Source organism: Primulina huaijiensis, chromosome 12, assembly GCF_012295235.1.
Source record: "Primulina huaijiensis isolate GDHJ02 chromosome 12, ASM1229523v2, whole genome shotgun sequence".
Lineage (NCBI taxonomy): Eukaryota > Viridiplantae > Streptophyta > Magnoliopsida > Lamiales > Gesneriaceae > Primulina > Primulina huaijiensis.
The window spans coordinates 12,243,071-12,246,894 of record NC_133317.1 but is presented as its reverse complement, the minus strand read 5'-3'; positions in this window follow the sequence as shown (position 1 = coordinate 12,246,894).

The window sequence follows — 3,824 nt, the reverse complement described above, 5'->3', positions numbered from 1 at the left end:
GCGATAGCACGTTTTCTTTATAGATCATATATCCCCTTGGAGTAAGAACCGATAGCAAAAGAGATTCTAGCGTAGGTAGACTTAGTCCTTATTTATTCTAGATCTAAACCCAGGTCTATTCGATCCCGTTCTCATACAGTGCTCTTTTAGGATAGGTTTACTCCTAGCATGAGGGAATTAGCATATTAATAGAAACGGACTTACCTATCCACATGGACTTCAACCATGGAATGAAAATATCTAGCACTTTCCCTTCCTTCTAGCCAACCAGTCTCCACTTTCTTGGAACTCGGGACAGGCCTTCGAATAGCATGCTGATTTATAAGCGTTCTCCTTCAAGATTGAAAAGATATGACCTAGGATAGAGCTAGAGCGTGCTATTGTAGAGCGTAAGTTACCATGCGCTAGAGGAGCCAAAGGAAGAAATTAAAGAAGTTCAAGATGAGAAATAGGAGTAGGAGAACGAGCTATCGAATCAGCTATCCCTGGATGTATCCATCTTGGGAATGAGAGTGAGGATATTGGGATTGAAAGAAGTCCTAAAAGATGGGGATAGAAGTAAGGGTAAATTAGTTGAAGGATATCATAAGGAAAGTGCAGGCGCTATAGTCAGTCATTGCCTTTTGCCCATGCCTTTTAGTAGTTAGCCTGGTGCTAGGAGAAACAAGCCAGCTAAACAACTAATCAAGTAAACTAAAAAGAAAGTTTCAATCCATGGGTAATCCTCTACAGTCGAAGTTGGACTTGACATTGAGAGTTGCCATAGGGTCTACCCCTAAGAAGGAAGAGTTTGCGAGACAGTTGCAGATTCAATTCCGTCAAACCCTCTTGCATAGGAAAGGGTATCCTTCCCACAGACCTCTGTCTTGGTCACCCCTACTTATTTCTTGATCAATCTTTCGTTTTCTCACGTGCTCTCGCGGCGTGATACCCCACTCTGGTGCATGTCTCCCGGGTAGTATTTTCCTGTTAATTTTCCTTTTTCGTCTTTCCGTCGTCTTTTTTCTAAGTGGAAGAGAGGCATGGTTGAATTGGGGTCTAGTCTTCTGGTTCTTTCTTCTTGCTTGTCGTCCTGCCTTTCTTCTATAGATCTTTATTTCCACCAAGAACTGTGGACTGATCGGAGCAAGAAGCAAGTATTACCCTATTTGCCTGCCCTATAAATATTGGCTAGCTCAGATAATAAAACTTCCGGGTTAGTGTTGTCCGAAGCCAGATGCAGGTCTTTCTCATATCTAAGCTAAGCCAGGAGGGTTCTTTTAATTGGACTCTCAACTAGAGGAGTTGCTAAGTATCATTTGCCCTAAAATAGGCTATCCCTATTGCTGTCTTTCCGGATTGAGACGCCCTATATCTGGCTTTCAACTTGCCTTAAAGATAACCTCTTTGCTTACAACTAGGCTGGTACAAATACTGTTACAATAGTATGGAGAATGCTCCCCAGACTGCCTGGGACGCCTTAGGATCTTAGAAAAAAGAAGTAATTACAAAACCTATTAGCATTCCCTATTCTTAATTACCTTAACATTATATAGATTATAAAGGCAGATGATTGGATGGGTTAACACTAGATTTTTTCACAGTATGAAAATGCTCCAAAACGAGGTTTTTTTTCTAGCATGCTCGAGAGGTAAAGATATAGGCTTTTTTCTAAGAGTGACTTTGCTGGCTAGCCTTTGCCAACTTCAAATTTGATTAATGATGGTGATGGATTGCCTAAGAAGTGTGGTACGGATCCACACTAGACGGGGGCAGCCACCCACAGTTTATCTATAGTAGACTACTGGTTAGGAATAGACAAGGCAAGCTCGCATTCGCACCTCCCTTTGACTTATGGATATTGGCTTCCCTACCATCTCTATCCCGCCGCATCTCTTTCTTCGCTAAAGCCCTTCCTTTATGCCGTCTTGGTGGTGCAGGGTATAAAAGTCTTGCAGAAGACCTCCATGATCGGATCTCTGATCAGATCTTATAGTACCATATTGAGGCGCATAACTAGAATCTCTTTTATGGTCAAGGTAGACCTTTAAACCCATACCTGTACGCTTGGGTAGTACAGTATCCAGGAGATAAACTTTTTACTCGGGAACCAAAAAAAAGATTGAACTCTCACTCCTGGCTACTTGTCTTCAAGAGAAATATATTCAATAAGACAGTTTGGTACGCTTTATGCCATTTTTTAGATTGAATCCGCTTTTTTTTTCTTTTCTTACTCAAGATATTCTTCAAAGCTCCCTCTCGAAAAGATGGATTTTCGGGAAGATAATACACAGATCCACAGGACTTTACTATTGCCACAGTGGTATCCAAGAACTCAACTATTACTGGGATTGTAGTCTTTCCCATGTAGGTATCCGTTTCAAAACCTCGATCCACTCAATTCGTCAAGTCTCCGCTACTTTACCCGACATAGACCAATGGAAAAAAAAGTAAACTACTCGATTCTTCAACTTCTATGGGAAAGTCCTTTCTTTCTCTTGCACCTGACTTAAGTAAATGCTAATCAAGAGCGTCTTTTTCGTACCCGCAAAGGAATCCATAAATAAGTTGAATCCCGAGAATGAAAATAAACAAATCGAGCAACTCAAGTAGAAAACATGGAACCCTGTCAAGGTTTCAATGGACCATACATTTCTCATCTTATGTTTGGTGATGATCTCTTTTTCTTTGCCAAAGCAGATTCAAAAAAGAGCTAGACTATGCAGTACTGATCAAAGTGGTTCCACTATGCTTCTCGAATTCTGGCACTTTTACTGCCACAAAGGGATGCAATTTGAACGTGTTTTTCGGGTTTAATGAAAATGAATAAGGAACCCGGGCTACCTTCCTTATAGGAGAGAGGAAAAGACTTGACTAAGGGTTTCCGAATGTTCCTTTATTGAATGTTCTTTTTTGAATGTTAAAGACCTTTCTTTGCTAGCAATCCAACTATTCTCTAAGGGGACTAACGGCACTTCGTATGTGTATGATTGAATGCCGACAACATTACGTTCAGAGTAGCGAATAGGAATCAGATCAGAGCCTGGCCACTCCACTTAAGGTCACCCTCGAGAACATGATTGGTAGAGAAGAGCTGAATAACTTCTTTTTCTCACATCTCAATCTCTCTCAATGGAAGCTATTTTGCTCAGTTTAGGGTGTAGGTATGGGGATGCACTCATTGCTGCTCTCCGACCTTAATTTAAAAGAAGTTAGCTCAAGCAGAATCCGAATCGGCTAGCTCGTGCCAGAAATTCTGTCTTTATTCAAAATAAGATTTGAGTTCAAGGGTGTAGGATCCGCAACATATAGATTCTATGAGCATTTACAGTATGATCAACCTTCACTTCATCTTAAGCTTAAGCTATGGGGATAGGGATAGGGGGCCAGAGCATTTCCTAAAACATAGGCATTTAAATCCAAGGTCTAAAGATCAATAAAAATAAGAATCCGAGGCCTCATCCTAAACTGATGCTAGGGAGTAGCTTGAAAGTCCTCAAGAACGAACTTGATCAATATGAATGCTTGGCTTTAGGCGCTTGTGTTTTATTTTTCCGTTTCCATCTAGGTTTGTGAGCTTACTTACTTTGAACTTCCAGTCGTCAGTCAAAGCTCCAATTTGAGACCTGTAGTTTCGAAATAGTTTATGATCAGATCAGGTTAGTTAAAAATGAGGGAATGAGAGATTTTACCATTATGCCGAAGTGAAAAAGCACAGGCGTGCAAGCCATCAGATTAAGGTTTATCTCCGCTTTTACTTCATAGCATGAAGGGGTTATATATTCTCCCATGAGGCCATTATATGGTCGCCAGAGATCACTGTAATGCTCAATAAACGACCCCGA